Here is a 17,209-nt window from a genome sequence, read left to right on the forward strand (position 1 = left end):
ACACACATGCAATTTAAGCTTTGCTACAGTCCTCACATGCAGCTCCCTTGATAACTTGTTGCCTCCCATGCAGCACCTTTCCGTGCGAGTACAGGAACTTTCCCATGTCTCACTGATACCGTAAAACACAGACATTATGCTGCAAAACATACACAAGACATTTGTTTTTCCAGTGTTTGGTGGAAAAATGCAAGTTAAATATGACATCTCTTTTACTTGTAAGCCTCTGATTTTAATCAGTTAAAAGACACAAAGCCTCCCTAAGCTCGCCCCAGGAAGAAAGGGGATAGGTGTCAGTCAGTATTGCTCCAGGGAGAAGGGGAACCCCATTTCTAAACACTGATCTCTGGATTTAGAGGCAGAACTCCTGGGGTTGTGTTTCTTTTCACTTACTCTCCCTCACAGGAGCTGCAGGCAATAAGTAGTCATGCATGACAGTTCTCCCTACTTGCAGTGGAGAGTGGAAAAATCCTTCCCTGTGTGTACCATATAACTGATGTCCAACTACAGAAACACTGGGGGGTGGAAGGAATTTTCCTTCAGGCCAACTGCCAGGGAATCCTGGAGGTCTTTTGCCGTCCTCTGGACATAGAACAGGGGTCACTGGGGGAGGCGAGGGGAGATATAGCTATGAATTTCCTGCACTGTGCAGGGGTTTGGACTAGATGACCTTTGGGGTACCTTCCAACTGTTTCCATGAGAATTTCAGAAGAATAGCCATTTATGGAAACTGGCATTTTGTATTGCACCACTATATACATTTCATTTTTTTTGTTGTCAACTCCTGCTCACATACATGTAATAACACATACAGATAAACCGTAACACAAGCATCCCTAAAAGTACATGGCATAAGCACAGGATGGATTAGCATTTTCACCTGGTACATGTCAGGGTGGCAAGACTATCTGATTCTCCACTATATACACATTTTATTTTTTATTTTTCCTTCATTTATACCCCGCCATTCTCCCCAACGGGAACTCAAAGCGGCTCACATCAGTCTCCTCTCCTTAATTTTTTCTCACAACCACCCTGTGAGATAGGTTAAGCTGACCATATGTAACTGGCCCAAGGTCACCTAACCAAGGTTCTAGCCTGTCACTCTAGCCACTCTTCAAGCCAGCAAGCACATATTTGCCACCACATAGTGTATATCTCTAAGAAACAAAGGGTCAGGAACATGGTTTTCTATTTTATCCTCACCACCATTCTGCTGAGACTGGCCCAAAGCCATGCAGTGAACCTGTGGTTAACCTGCATTTTCACAGTTCAATGGTGTATCCACTACACTACCAGAATATCTACTAGCAGCCCCTTTTAAAAAATCTGTATATGAATTTTTCTAAACAAGTTTTAGATATAGGTGGTTGTTTTTATCTGAAATACCAAGAATAAACAATAAATATCTTAGATTGTTCCATCAGTGGTAAAACCCAGTTACGTTAAATTGTATGGCACCATATTTTTAAAGTTTGACATCTTTAGAGTTAAGCAAGCCATATATTTCAAGTAATATTTAAAGTTTTCATAATTTGTAATGCTATTAGGAAAGGAGTGATTAACAAAACAGGGAGAAAGATCTGTGAGAAGATTCTTCTCTTTAATTCCAGAATGAACCAAGAAGATTATTGAATGTTCCTTTGAGCTGTTGATCAGTTGCTCGCTCCTGGTCTGCATAAATGATCACTCAGCATATACATACATTCTGGTTCAGGTAATTCAAGTTCTGCATCACCTTAGAGACCAACAAAATTTGCCAAAGTCTTGGTGATTGGTGACTCTCTACTGAGGGATATGGAATGCCATGTGTCCAGGCCTGACCCCATGGCCCAAGAGGCGTGTTGCTTGCCAGGGGTGAAGTTCAAGGATATCACAGATTGGATGGGCAAGCTAGTCAAACTGACAGACCTTTACCCATTTGTGATGGTCCATGTGGGAACAAGTGACAGGGCTGTGAATACCACTGAATACATTAGGTATGACTATGAAGTTCTTGGGAGGCAACTGAAAGGAATGGGGGCACAGGTGGTATTTTCTTTGATCCTGCCTGTCGGAAGAAGAGAAATGCCATGGGATCAGAAGATTATGGAGGTGAGCTGCTGGCTGCATTCATGGTGCCAGCAGAAGCAGTTTGGATTCTGGGACCATGGACAATGTTTTCTTCAAGATGGCCTGCTTGCATGTGATAGATCCCACCTATCAAGGACAGGGAACAATTTGTTCAGAAGGGACCTGGGCAGATGTATAAGAAGGGCTTTAAACTGACAAAGGGGAAAGGAGACAACTGGCATAGGAATGTCAGGCAAGAAGGAGAGTGAATAGTTGAGACCTACCTGAGAAATCCAGGTCAAAGAGGGGAAATGTTGCAAGGCTTCTGGTGCCTATATACCAATGTGCAAAGCTTGGGCAATAAGAAGGAACTTGATCTATTAATACAGGCAGGAAGATAGGACTTAGTAGGCATTACAGAGACTTGGTAAGATGATTCCAACAACCGGAATACAATAGCGGATGGGTGTTATTCAAAAAGAACAGGAAGTGTCGTAGAGAAGGTGGAGTGGTGCTGTATGTGAAGAAAGGGCTTGATTGTCAGGAAATACTGGAAAAGGAGTAACAACTGAGTGAAAAGTGGCTGGGTGAAAGTAAGAGAGGGAAGGACAAGCAGTATTGTGGTTGGCGTCTGTTACCAACTGCCTGAACAAGGAGATGAGGTGGATTCTGCCCTCTCTGAGCAGCTTAATAGGGTATCCAAGTAACATAACCTTGTAATTATGGGAAACTTCAGCTTCCCTGATATGTACTGAGAGACCAACTATGCTATGTGTCCAGAGTCATGCAACTTCCTGACCTGCTGGGCTGACAACTTCCTTTCTCCAATGGTGGAGGAAGTGACAAGGGGCTCAGCCTTACTTTACTTGATATTAATCAACAAGAAATAGTTGGTTGATGGGGTAAAGCTGGTGGGAACCTGAGGAGAAGAGATCATGTCCTCTTAGAATTCCTTTTGCTGTGGGATATCAAGGGAGTTTGTAGCCAAATGCACATTTTAGATTTTAGTAGATTCATAACTTAGAGAGATGGTGAGAGTTATTCCATGGACAATAATGCTGGAGGGGAAAGAAGCGAGTGAAGGGTGGGCTGTCTTAAAAGAAGAGCTCATGCAGGCTCAAGTTATCACTATTCCAGTAAGATCGAAACATGGTAGAGAATCTAAGAAGCCAATGTAGATGAACAGAGAGCTCTGTGATGAGCTAAGGAAGAAAAAAAGGGATGTTCAAGAAATGGAGGGAGGAAATACATCCAAGGAAGAGTATCTAGGGAAGGCAGACTCTGTAGGGGGGCTATCAGAGAAGCCAAAGCTCAGAATGAGCTGAGACTGGACAGAGGGGCTCGCCGCCACAACAACAACAACAACAAATTCTTTAGATACATGAGGAGCAAACAGAAGGTAAAGGGGGAGATGCCCTCACTGCTAAGTGAAAATGGAGAAACTCTAACAGAGGACAGAGAGAAGGTAGAAAGGCTTTGCCTCAGTTTTCTCTCTGAAAGAGAGAACAGGCCCATCTAGAGATAGTGATAGGCAAGGCATGGCTTTGGGGCTGCTGGATGACATGGGCCGAGAAGTTGTGCTGCACTGGATATGTACAAATCCCCTGGGCCAGATGGGATGCACCCAAGAGTGCTTAAAGAACTTTCAAAAGAGCTTGCAGATCCTTTGTCAATCATCTTCTAGGCCTCTTGGAGGACAGGTGATGTGCCTGAAGACTGGAGGAGGCAGATGTCATCCCATTCTTCAAGGGAAAAGCGTGATCCTGGGAACTACAGGCCAGTCAGCCTGACCTATGTCCCATGGAAGATATTAAAGGCATCTGTTTGCAAGCATCTAGAGACAACATGGTGATACAGGGAAGTCAGCAAAGATTTGTCCCCAACAGGTCCTGCCAGACCAACCTCATCTCCTTCTGTGACCAAGTGAAATGCTTCCAGGATCATGGGAATGCTGTCCATGTAGTTTATTTAGATTTCAGTAAAGTTTTTGACAAGGTTTCTCATAATGTTCTGATGGAGGACTGTAGACTGGACACTAGGATGGTTAGATGGATAGGGAACTGGCTAGATAACAGCACGCAAAGAGTAGTTGTTAACAGCATCATGTCTGATTGGAGGGAGGAGTACAGTGGAATGCCGTAGGGCTTGATTCCGGGCCCAGTGCTTATCTATATTTTTATAAACGATCTGGACAAGGGTGTAAAGGGATTACTCATTAAATTTGCAGATGGCACCAAACTGAGAGAAGTGGCAAACACCCTTGAAGATAGGGATAGAATCAACACGATCTGAACACACTGAGAAAGTAGGCAGATTTGAGTAAGAGTAAGATGAGATTTAATATAAATAAGCACAGGGATCCCCACCTGGGTAACAAAAATTCAATGCATGCATACTGGATGAAGGATAAACTTCTGAATAGCAGTGTGTGTGAACAAGGTCTTGGGATCTAGATGGACAGGAAGCTAAATACGAGTCGTCAGTATGATGCGGCAGTAAAAGGGCGAATGCAGTGTATCAACAAAGGCATAACATCCAAATCAAAGGATGTCACTGTCCCACTGTGTACTATGTTGGTCAGGCCCCACCTGGAGTTCTGGAGGCCTCACTTCAAAAAAAGGATGTCAAGAAATTGGAATGGGCACAGAGGAGAGCAACCAGGATGGTCAGGGGCCTGGAGACCAAGCGCTACAAGGAAAGACTGAGGGGCCAGGGAATGTTCAGTTTGGAGAAGAGACGCTTGAGGGGAGACATGATTGCTCTCTTTAGGTGTTTAAAAGGAAGGGAGTTGTTCCTGTTGGCAACAGAGGATAGGACTCAAAATAATGGTTTTAAACTACAGGAGGGACAGTACTGGCTGGATATTAGGAAAAACTTCTTCACTTTTCAGAGTACTTCAACAGTGGAATTGGCTGCCTTGTGAAAGAAAAGGGAAAGTTTTCCAAAGAACTGTGACTACTAACAGCAAAGACAAAACATTACTCAAGTCAATATGCCACTGATTAGGGGTGTGCATAATGGAAAAAAGTGCAAAAAATACACACAGAAATTGCTGGTTTAACTTGTTAAAGCAGCTTCCAGAACACTGAACCCAGCCCAAGAACTTAGTTGTAATGAGTCTCTCCTGCCAAAAAGTCTGAGTGTTTCATTCCATACCTTCCAGCCTCAGGCAGGCATGGGCTTGCCTTGCAGGGCAGCATCTTGTTTTCCTGAACAGCATTCACCAATCAGATCCCAAGGGGAGAGAGACTGTTATTTAATTAACTCTGTAGGCAGGGAGGGGGAATCAGCACAATGCACCTAAGTGCATCTCCCCACCACCCATCCCCTAGCTACCCGGGAAATGGCAGTCTCTCCCTCCTTGCCAATCAGGTCTTTGCAAGGACCCCTCCTATCAACTTTTGAAACATTTGGAAAGGAGACTTCAATCACAGACTGCAATTGAAAGACACTTCCCTGGGAATAAGCACTATTGAATAAATGGGACTTACATCTGAGTAGGCCTGTTTAAGACTGCTCCCATCATCAATCAGAGTTCTCTCTTTTTCTGAGTCAAATGCCAAATGTGTACCTACTCCCCCCCTTTCAAAAACAATCCTGCCTGCCCCCACAGCAAACAAGGGGAAAACATAGGTCTGTTGGGGGGTGGGTGGGGAGGAATTCAGCCAATCATTCTTCCTGCCTGGCTGCACTTGGGCAACGGAGAAGACTGGCAGCAAGAATGTCCCCCTTTGCAGCTGAACATTGAGCATCAAAGGGAAGAATGTGGATACGCCCCTTTTAGTGGGGATGAAACTGCAAAGCACAAGGAAACATACAGCAACAGAAGAAGGTAAAAGTAATAAGTTATTGGGACTATAGAAAAAGAAAAAAGTGAACATTAAGAAGTTTTTAATGTTGCTGCACTGCATTTGTTGGAGCACTCTCCTACTTGGGTGTGCCCCTCTGCCACTGCCCCACCTGCCAACATTGCTGCCTGTGTGTGTTATTGTGCTTGAGGAAAAACTCAGTGGATCAATGGTTTAGACTAGGAGGGGGACTAATGGTTGATGTAGTTGCTCCAGCACCTCCTTTCTCCACTCCTCCCCCCTTGAAAAGAAGCACATCATGTCTGCATATGTGTGGCCAATGCACACACAATGGACTGAAACCCATGAAAATGAAAAAAAATGGATTAGTTCCGAACCAGCACCATCTAGATCCACAGCAGACTCTCTCTAAAGAGCAGAAATCTCATAATAGAGGGTGGGACCTGAAGTTTACCATAAAGCACCTAGCACAATTTTTAATCATTGCTATGGGCATTTGCACTTGTGCAACCTCCTTTCACACCTGCAGGATTTTATGGCCCCTTCACACAAGCGCCATCTTAGACAGTGGTGGTTATAACAGTCACTGGCTTCTACTTACATTCCCTTATTAAAGAAACCAAAGATCACCATTACCCTTTGTGATGGCAGGATAATTACTTCTTACAAATTAAAAAGGAAGAGAAGAGAATTTTAAAAGGACAAACCAGCCAAGAGCTACCCAAAGCAGAAAAGGCCTTTGTGCAACTACACAACACTATCTTTTGTTCTTGGAAACTGTTATCTATAGCCTTATTTAAAAGACCTGTTTGGAGCAACACAGAATCCAAAAGGTAACTTATACTCCTCTTTAAAAACCACAAACCCCTCCTACTCCCATTAAACAGATATTCTTTTCAGAGCAGCCTAGAAAAGGCGGCATGGTGCCCAACGAACACTCTGAGCTGGCCGTTCCCAACCACTCACCAGGCTTAGGTTAACAAACAAGCTATTTGGCTTCACCAAGGTACTTGGTGTCCTCAATTGCCAACAAATTCATTACAGGGGTGTCATTTAAAACTGGGTAGAACAAGATTGCCGTAACCTGGAGGAGGTTCAGCAACAGCCAAATGCCTATTCTTGGAGATGTTCAGAGTTAAGTAAAAAGCAACTCATTTTAAAGAGCGTTAGTTGCATTTAAAGTTGCCAACAGCCTGGAGAATATATGTCCTGCCCCTTTATTCGAGGCTTGATGTGTAGAAATGGGCAATTAAAGCTTTTCAGGGCATGAAGGTAAATAACACCACCTGGTATACAGCATCCTATTAACTCTGTTAAAGGAACAGGAGACTTTTTCTTCCAGGAAATTGCGCAAAAATTGTGCTTTTTCAGATCATTAGAAAAGGTAACTTTAATGCTTCAGAACAACTTGCATGGTGCTATCAACCTGGGACAAGATTTGAGTCCAGTAGCATCTCAGAGACCAATCAGATTTAAGGTGCTACTGGACTACTACAGACCAACACGACTACTCACATGAAACTAACTTGGGACAGGTACCCTTATGTTTCTTTAAAGGATGGACCCTGCACATGGACTCACTTGATAAACATTTAGTACATGGATTATTAATCATTACTTCATCATTAGTGTACATAATACCTTAATAGTATCCTTCCCCAAAAATCTAACAGAAGGCAATTGTACTTTAATCCCCATTCTCAACTGTAATCAAGTTTCAAAGCATAAGCCAAAACCCACAGGGAAAATGTGGATTTGGGGGAAGAGTTTGAAAGTAGGGAGAGAGGCTGTCTGTCTGTCTGTCTCTGTCTACCCCCATCCCAAATAGCACACCTTGATAAATGGAGAACATGGCATTAATTCATTACAGCAGAAAAGACACACACAGGTTCTCCTTTCAAGGCATTTTGGCATTTGTTTCTAAATGATATCAAAAACCTACACCTTTGTACAGAACTGAAAGTACACAAGTCTATAAATTCTACAGAAATTAGAGAGACAAACAGAGAAGTACTCAGTTTTAAAGGTTTAAAATTTCTTAGGAAACCCAGCCAGTCCACGTGTTAGTCACATAGTACCAAAAACTGTGAGGAACTACCCACTATTGGTACTACATTTTTTAAAAAAACAGGATACAAATTATCAAAAGTACATTCAGAAATGAGTTTAAAAGGTACTTTGTATGCAGTGTTACTTTTTAATTTACAACACTTTCCCACAAGACAAAACAGAAAAGCAGCCAATTCTTGTAGAGTAAACCTACATTATTCAGAAACCTCAGATTCTTAGATACCTCAGCTGTGGTTCACACAGGTATCATCTATAAATCCCACTTTAATTAGCAGTATGAACATCAATAGCTGGACGCAGGACTGCGCTTGCACAGTCTTTGATCTGATACACAATAAAAAGCTATTAGCACTTCACAGTCCTCTGCCATAAATAGAAGGAATAGATAGAACTCTCAAACAGAATGCATTTCAATGCTTGAACAAAGAAGTTAGTGCCACAAGTCTAGTAGCAATGCTAAGTATGTTCGGTGCCTTGCACAAAATCAGTTTTATGCAGATCTTCCTAATACAAGAAAAGGGAGATTTTAAAAAAATAACCTCTGATAAAAACTCAAACCACATTAGGCTTTCTAATGTTTTTTTTTTAAAGCCTTCCTACATCCATTCCAATTACTTTGTCTGATTTGCTTTCAGATCCAGTAACCAGCCCAGTACTGAAAGTTGCCAAGATCATATCAGAACTTCAGCTATAAGGGCACAGATGTTCTTTAGGGTGTGGTAACTGGATGGATGTTCCACACCTGTTGTAGGATCACCTGCATTGGTCTGGTTAGCTCAAAGGTACTAAGTGCCAAGCTGCTGTTGTTACATATTACAAAATGAATCATTGTTTGCCAACGATGCAAATCTCTTTGCTTAGGGGTGGGGGGGAGTAGTAGTTTGTTTGACCTCCACTGATAACATTGCTATAGCTCCGAGGTATACAAGCGCTATCACTGTATTATTTTTAACCTTGAATATGTTCAAGAACAAGCCTTTAAATCTTGATGTAAATAGTCCCCCTCCACCAAATAATGAATAAATCTGAAGTGTAATTCATCTACACAGGTCAAGGCAGAACAAAACTGCAGAAACCCTCTTCTTATATTCCCAACTAGCACACTCCTACTTTAAACAACAATTTCTGCCTTTCTTAGTTTAATTGTCTTCTAAAGAGAAAGGAGGAGTTGTTGCTTTATCTAGCTGAGAACAGATGGGGGGAAAGTCCACTCCCGAACAGCACCACAATACCAGGAAAGGACCTTTCTGTGGTCTTTCTGTCCTTCTCTTTCAAAGGTGAGCACGTCAGATGGGTGGCCGTGTTAAGTCTGTAGCAGCAAAGCAAGAGCAGCGGTCCAGGGGAGCCCTGCAGACTGACAAAGGTCACCCCAGAGCCAGCCAGCTCTAAGTTATCGAGCCTCACGCCGGAATAGGTTGGGCTAGCCTGGGCTCCCGTTCGATCGTCCTCACAAGGAGCCGCCTGGGGTTGCCCTTCTAGCTGCTAGAGACCGAGCAGGTTATCAAGCCGACAGAAAGAGCGAGGGAGGACTTGCCGGCACATGATTTGCAAGCCTTCTTTTCTTGTCCCGCACGGCTTCGCCGGGGGTCTTGGAGTCCTATTAAGCCGGAGCGTAACTTGGCGCCTCTTCCACTTCGGCATTAAACCACAAACGCTCCGATTGCTGGTTGGCTCAACCCATCGTCGACGGAAAGGAACGCGCAAAGTTCCGAGCAGAGGAGAGCCGGGGAGACGTCCCAGAGGCGATCTAGTGGGGCGGAAAGAGAGAGAAGAAGAAAAGAGCGGGGCGCCCTTACCTGCAGCGACCCAGCCGGGAGCGTGGAAAGCGCCGCGCCGGTCTTGCTTCTGAGCGGGAGAGGCGTTGGATTCATCTTGCCTCGCCTGCTCCTCCCCGCTCTCGAACTCGCCTCTTCGCCGCTCCCCGCCCGCTTTCTCGCCGGGGAAGCGCCTCCTCCCCCCCCCCCGGCTTCCTGCCTGGCTGAAGCCTTTGTTTCCTTCCCTCTCTCGTGCAGGACAGGAAGCAGAGCAAGCCAAGCTTCGCGGAGGAGTTACGGCGGCCCGACTTCTCCATCGCTCTGGCGCTTCCTCGGAAGTAAGCCCCTTTGAAATCAACGGCAAGAAGCCACTCCTCTCGAAAGAAAAGTTTAGCGAGTAAAATAGGACTTGTTGCGGCCCAGTTGCCTAGTACTTACTTAGAACTCTGCATATGCTTTGGGCCTACTTCTTTTTTTCCTACCCCCATCATTGGCGTGAAAGACATTTTTTTTTGCTGCATCCTTTCAATACTCGATTAAGTGTCCAGTAGAATTCTAAATCCGCATTGGCAAGATTGGCAGGGTATGGAAACTGATAATCCCAGAATAATTTATGTTACAATGATGCGTACTTGATAGAATTGCCGTTTTGTGATGGGTCTCTTATAACATCAGTCAATGCATGATGGACTTTTCCTAATTCCACTTACTGAATTTTTCTGATACTGGGGCTGCAGAACAGAAAAAAGGACATACCTGTGTACAGAATAAGCACAGTTCCTTCCCAACCCAGGTGCCTTCCTTATTTTCAATAACATTTGCCCTTATGAACATGTCTAAAGTCATGAAGATGGTTTTATTTTAGTACCCATTTATTTATTTAGTATTTTTTAAAATCTTGCCTTCCCACCAAGGAGTTCAGAGCCCCATCCATTATTCTTCCTCCTCCATTTTTTATCCTCACAATAGCCCTGAGGAGTAGGTTAGGTTGAGAGGACAGTGACTGGCTCAAGGTCACTCTGTGAGAATGGAGGATTTGAACCCGGGTACCCCCTAGATACTAGTCTATGCCATTTTGCTTGAAATCATTGCATTTAGTGATAATGGATTTGGATGTGTTTTTATTCTCTGGTTCTGTGACCCACATTCATCAAAGTGGGTTAGAACCCATTTCAGTCATAAGCAAGCATATGAAAAGAAAGAGTCTAATTTTTTTTTACTACCCTGGTGTATAATAGGTGGTTAAATAATGTTAAAGGGGAAAATAAATCTCTTTATCTTGAAATATTCACATTTTAAAAAGACACAGTTGTTCCACAGAGCTGAGGTATTCTATAAAGGTAGAAAAAGGACAGACCTATTTAATTTCAATGCTGTAACAACCTATAAGAATAATGGATTAAACACGGTAGTAGTAGTAGTGACACTTTTCTCTCACTGCAGAGTAACTATAAACATGCCCCAGTGAAGGAAAGACAGGATCCATCAAAAACCTGGCTTTTAGTTCATAGACTTGAATCAACTGACACAAGCCTGTTCCACACAAATACAACAGCCATGGGCAGTGGCATAGGTAATAACATTCTTCAGTTTACTGCGGGGAAAGGTGCAGGAGTTGTTGAAGAAAAACATAATGGAAAACAGAATTGATAAGCATAGTTTATAAGGAATGTGAGGAGGGCTCATGAAGGTCATGCATTGGTCCCATAACACAGTTGACCAGGCCAGACATAAACACAGCCAGGCTGGGCATGATGCAGTCCCAGTGCCCAGCACCTGCAGGCATCTCCTGCACTCACCTGAAGACAACAAAAGGCTTTTGTCTTGTTTGGGACCTCAGAGCTGTGGGGCTGAGTATGAAGCCTTGGTGCAGGCCTGGGCAGATAACATTATGAAGAAGGATGAGCAACCAAGGGGGCTGGAAATGGAGAATTGGGGGGGGGGGCGGGAAGCAACAGCGCCTGGAACTCCATTTGCACCGCTGCTTCCAGGGATAGCCATATTGAATACTTTCCAAGGGCAGAGTACAGGCTTGGGAAACTGAGGGGTGGTGGTGGGGGAGATAGTCAGCACTTACCAGGGAGTAAGGAAAGTAGCCCTCTCACTATTAGATATCTTAAAGACCAGTTATGAGTGGGATATTTTATGAAATGTGATTAGAAACAGTTAAAAGAATTGACACTGAGAGATCTCTGTCTTTCGGTGCTACACCTGAAGATGCCAGTCACAGCTGCTGGTGAAACGTCAGGTACTACAGTGCCAAGACCACGGCCATACAGCCCGGAAAAATCTACAACAATTAACGTTCTCTGGCCATGAAAGCCTTCGACAATATAGTTAAAAGAATTAATCAAATTAATAACCGCCTCATAGTTAGTTGTTTGTTGAGGCATGTAATACCATGCATACAATTGGAAATTCTCGTTTTGCTAACTTGCTTACCTACCCCCCCGCAAGATAAAAGGCACCTTACATAGAGATACGCTCAGTATATAGTAACAAATCATAACATCAGACAGTTTAAACAATCTAAATATTCAGTAATACAGTTTTTAAAAAACCCAAATCACAGGTCACAAGTTATATTTCTTCTGGTATTTCCACCATTGTGATAAAAGCCCTCCTAAATTAACAGTCTTGCAGACCTTCCTAAAATCAGGCAGAGTCTGTGTTCTCCAGACCTCTTTGGAAAGCTATTCTAGAGGGCTATAACTGAAAATGCCCATGACAGGGCTGAAATGACTCTAACAGTCTTAATGGAGTTGTAGATATGTCTTGTAGAAGACATGACAGGACACCTGGGTGGCTAGTTGACATTGACAGAGAGGTTGTGGAGAGGCACCTGGCTGCACTGGATGAATACAAATCCCCTGGGCCAGATGGTATGCACCCAAGAGTGCTCAAAGAACTTTCTAGAGAACTTGCAGAGCCTCTGTCCATCATCTTCAAGGCCTCCTGGAGGACTCGGGATGTGCCACAAGATTGGAGAAGAGCGAATGTTGTCCGGGGTCAGCAGCCCAGCCCCCGGACTTGCTGGCAGACAGCGGCAGGGGGCAGCCGGGAGACAGCAGTTCAGCTGCTCTGTCTGGCAAACAGAGCCAGACCCTGCCTACTCCAGGGGGAAGGGGCAAAAGGCCAAAGCCTCAGAAGGCTGGAGGGAGCAGGGAGAAGCCAGCTAGTCCCACCCACCATGGGGGAGAAAGGGGGCTAAGCAGGCTAGAGGAAAAGGGCCAAGGCAAGGGGAACAGGGACACAGCAACAGCCCAGACAGAGCCCTTACCTTCCAAGGAGGAGAAGCAGCCACCACAGCCCAGAGCCACACCCTGGCTAGAGGACAGCAGCCTGGCTCAGGAGGTGCTAGGAGCCAAGCCCCTCCAGGTGGAGCTGCCACAGGCATTCTGGGGGAGGAGAGGGGTAGCCCCTCCCAGCATCAATGAACAGGCAGCACAGAAGCTGGCCAGGGCAGCTCCTCGCGAGCAAGGCCAAACTGGCTCAGCAGCACAAAAGCTGGCCAGGGCAGCTCCTCGCGAGCAAGGCCAGGCAGGCTCAGCAGCACAGAAGCCGGCTGGGGCAGCTCCTCGTGAGCAAGGCCAAGGAGACCTCAGCTGGGGATGGCTCGCATTCAACCCCACCCTGCCAGCAAGGCAAGGAAGCCAAGAAGGGATTAGTGGTAGGAGGGAAACACCTGAGGGAAGGCACAGCTGGGCCAAGTCAGGAGAGGGAACAAGCCTAGAAGGAGGGCAGGGCGGGGAAAGGAAGCCCTATATAAGGTGGCTAGGAAGAGCTCTGAGGTGGTGGGTGTGAGTGAGGAGTGATGATGTGGAGTGAGAGCAGTAGGATGCAAGGGTGGTGGCTTGGAGGAGAGTTCTGGAAGGAGGAGATGAAGGAGGATGCAGAGGGTAAGCAGGCCAGGTTGAGCAGGCCAGCGAGTGGACTGAGAGGGAGTCTGGGTGAGGTATACCGCCCCTCCTTCCACAGAGCAGGGTCCTGCAGAGTCCCTGGCCCCCCTGTGATGTCAGGAGCAGACTGCCCAGTGCCATGCCCAGTGGCAGCCGCAGCAAGCCCTGACAAATGTTATCCCAATCTTTAAGAAAGGGAAGAAGGATGACCCGGAAAACTACAGGCGGGTCAGTCTGACTTCTGTTGCTGGGAAGATATTGGAGCAGATTTTAAAGGGATCGGTCTGTAAGAATCTGAAGGACTGCTTAGTGATCTGGGGAAGTCAACATGGTTTTGTCCCCAACAGATCTTGTCAGACCAACCTGGTTTCCTTCTTTGATCAAGTGATGAGCTTACTGTATCGTGGGAACTCTCAACGTGATTTACCTGGATTTCAGTAAAGCTTTTGATAAGGTTCCCCATGACATTCTAAAGGGTAAACTGGAAGACTGCGGATTGGACTATAGGACAGTTCGGTAGATAGGGAACTGGTTAGAGGACCGCACCCAAAGAGTGGTGATCAATAGCATTTCATCAGATTGGAGGAAGGTGTCCGGTGGGGTGCCACAGGGCTCGGTACTTTTCAATATTTTTATCAGTCATCTGGATGAAGGGGTAAACAGGCTACTCTTTAAGTTTGCTGATGATACCAAATTGCGAGGAGTGGCAAATTCAACAAGACCTGAACACTCTGGAGAAGTGGGCAGTTGTGAACAGGATGCAATTCAACATAGATAAATGCACAGTATTACATCTGAGCCACAAAAATGTGAAGCACAAATACAGGATGGGGGATACACTTCTGGGCAGTAGTGTATGCGAAAGAGGTCTTGGAGTAAGAATAGACTGTAAACTAAATATGAGCAATCAGTGTGATGCGATGGCAAAAAAGGCAAACTCAGTTTTGGGTTGTATCAAAAGGGCCATTGCATCAAAATCGCAGGAGGTCCTAGTCCCTCTCTGTATTGCCTTGGTCAGGCCACACCTGGAGTACTGTGTGCAGTTCTGGAGGCCTCATTTCAAAAAGGATGTGGACAAAATTGAGAGGGTGCAGAAGAGAGCAACGAGAATGATCAGGAGTCTGGAGACTGAGCCCTACGAGGAAAGGCTGAGGGCCTTGGGTATGTTTAGTTTGGAGAAGATGAGATTGAGGGGGGACATGATTGTGCTCTTTAAATATTTGAAAGGCTATCATTTGGAGGAAGGCAAGGAGCTGTTCCAGTTGGCAGCAGAGGATAGGACTCAAAGCAACGGGCTTAAATTATATGCAGAAAGGTACTGGCTGGATATTAGGAAAAACTTTTTCATGGTCAGAGTAGTTCAAAGGTGGAATTAGCTGCCTAGGGAGGTGGTGAGCTCCCCTTCACTGGCAGTTTTCAAGAAGAGGCTAGATGAATATTTGTCAGAGATGCTTTAGGCTCATCCTGCACTGGGCAGGGGGTTAGACTAGAAGGTCTGTATGGCCCCTTCCAACTCTTGTGATTCTGTGTGATTCTGTGAAGATGGGTAGCCATGTTTGTCTGTCTGTAGCAGTAGAAAAGAGCAAGAGTCCAGTAGCACCTATAAGACTAACAAAATTTGTGGTAGGGTATTAGCTTTCATGAGACATGGCTCACTTCTTCAACTAGAGGAAGCAGATTATTGTATCTATAACCTTTGAAAAAGGAATCCTTATTTTATTCCCAGAATGATTTTACTAGATTCTCAATTATCCATATGCTTACATTCTGTGGTGGCTCCACCCTTGTGAAACAGGCTGCCTGAGGAGGCCAGGAAGACCTCTGCACTTCTATCTTTTCACAGAATGTGCAAAACAGAAATGTTCAGGAGGACATTTTTAATAAAAGGATTGCATGTGTAGGTGTCGTCAAGTTGCAGCCAAGTTATGGCGACTCCAAAAACGGGGCTTACAAGGCCAGTGAGTAGCAGAGGTGATTTGATACTGCCATCCTCTGCATAGTCTTTCTAGGTGGTTGCCCATCCAGTAGTAACCCTGCTCAGCTTTTGAGATCTGAAAAGATCAAGCTATACCAAGCCACTGCCTCTCCCTTAAAGGAAATAGACCTGTAGTATAATGGAATAGCGCAGGAGGATGCTTTTATAAGGCAATAGGATTGTTGTCTACTGTAATTTTTATTGAATGTATCTCTTTGCTTTTACTGCATAGTCTTTGTAGTTCACTTTCTACATTGAGGAATGTCATGCTTCAGACATTTTTTGTTTGTACTGTTTTTAATGCTGTCTGATTGAATTGTTTTTATATTTTGTAATTAGTTATGAAGAAACGTGGGATATAAATGACGTAAATAAATAAATTGCCAAGTAAAGCAAGGATATAATTTGGAGTGGATAGCCCCCACATCTCCAAGGATCCTCTCTGCATTGATCAGGGAGAGTTATCAAAAACTTTTCACACAGAGGCAGGCACATAGTACTACTGACATCTCTACTGCAGTATCTACACTCAAACTAGGATCCATGTTAGATCCAATAAGGAAGATTTTTTACCAGCAAAGAATTGCACAAAATCATCACAGATAATTTCTGAATCGGCATTTATTTGGGATTCTGATTTATGAGACACTAAAATGAACAAAACAGCAATACTCACTTTTATTTGGCTTTTAGAGTTCCCTCAAGAGTTGGATCTGGCATTTCCTTGATAGTATAAGACAAGAAACTCCCCCCTTCCCATATTCCAGTACCCAAATTGTGCAATTTTAAGAATTAAACAAAGGGGAGAAGATTTCTAGTTGCACTTGTCTCCATTACAGTACATTTTTAAAAAATTCAAGGACACTTGGCACAATTTCTGCAGCTATTCTGTGCTTAAAGATATGGGCACCTTTTCAGACTTTTCAGGGTCTGGAACAGGCAATGCAATACTAGGGTTGTCACTTGGCGGAGTGTTAACTGTTACTGCATTTGTGGCTTTAGCAACATTCTGATGTGTCGCATCGATAACGAACAGTATCATCTTCCCAGAGATGTAATGATGACAAGAGATTCTCCCATTCTACCCATCATTCAGCTGTTAGAGATATTTGAGCATTGTCAGAAAACATAATGCTTGTAATAGCTGAGAAACTGTATAACCATACAGTTCCAACTTTCCTCCTAACTTGCCACCAAACAGTTTTAAGCCCAGTGACTGTTTGGTTATTTTTATCTTGGCATCAATGGCTTTATATTTACTCTTTTTGAGACTTTTCAGACATTCATTGCTAGATTAACCAGGAACATAATTTTTCTAATGCAGACATTATCATGTTCTTTGAAAAAGAACAAAATGGTTCCTTCTCCCCAGAGCTGAGAAATTCCACAAGTAATGCCTGCATCTGCTCCTGTCCTGAGTTCATGACCTTGGCAAGCAAGAAACTGAAAACTCTTTTAGGGAGTGATTGGATAGCAACTGCTGAAATAAACATGGTTTATTTCAATGTGTAGAAAAATTTCTCTGGTTGTTGAACACAAGGTATTTAGTCCAGCTAATGCTTATGAAGAACCAATCTTCATAATGAAGATGCAGGCCATTTTCAAACACCTGTAACCTCTGGAAAATCGTACAAAACTCACAGCACGAAG

The 17,209-nt window shown here is 44.3% G+C and overlaps 1 protein-coding gene across 1 annotated transcript in view; it reads right to left on the reverse strand.

Moving 5' to 3' along the window:
- The window catches only part of GCNT1 (glucosaminyl (N-acetyl) transferase 1), a 28,647-nt gene extending 18,804 nt beyond the window's left edge, over positions 1-9,843 (reverse strand). Inside the window, exon 1 of the mRNA XM_054987655.1 lies at positions 9,728-9,843. The gene's annotated coding sequence lies outside the window, so the exon portion shown is untranslated. The remainder of the gene's footprint in view (positions 1-9,727) is intronic.
- Positions 9,844-17,209: the final 7,366 nt, after the last annotated feature.

Source organism: Eublepharis macularius, chromosome 8 (assembly GCF_028583425.1).
Source record: "Eublepharis macularius isolate TG4126 chromosome 8, MPM_Emac_v1.0, whole genome shotgun sequence".
NCBI lineage: Eukaryota > Metazoa > Chordata > Lepidosauria > Squamata > Eublepharidae > Eublepharis > Eublepharis macularius.